The sequence below is a fragment of the Cariama cristata genome, unplaced genomic scaffold (genome assembly GCF_000690535.1).
Source record: "Cariama cristata isolate BGI_N322 unplaced genomic scaffold, ASM69053v1 scaffold4840, whole genome shotgun sequence".
Classification (NCBI taxonomy): domain Eukaryota; kingdom Metazoa; phylum Chordata; class Aves; order Cariamiformes; family Cariamidae; genus Cariama; species Cariama cristata.
The window spans coordinates 1-298 of NW_009596218.1; positions in this window are offsets into that span (position 1 = coordinate 1).

Below are 298 nucleotides of genomic sequence, written 5' to 3' on the forward strand. Positions count from 1 at the left end.
AGCGGCCGTCTGGTCAGGTGAGGGCACGGCCCTGATGAAAGGTCTCTTTCCATCCCGTCACACGGCCCCTCAGCCTCCCGGCCCCTCTGCTTCCCCTGCGTGGTTTCAGGGTGGCTGGTTTTTTTTCATTCTCCAAGAGTTTTGAACTTTATTCAGTCATGGAATAAAGCGTAAGAAGAAAGGACTGCAGCGTCCCTTTCAGACATGGCAAAGGCGCTCATCAGATTACAGGCAGCGAATGCAATAAGCGCGCTGACATCCATTGTGATTTACGGCTCTAATCGGCGGGGGGAGGAGG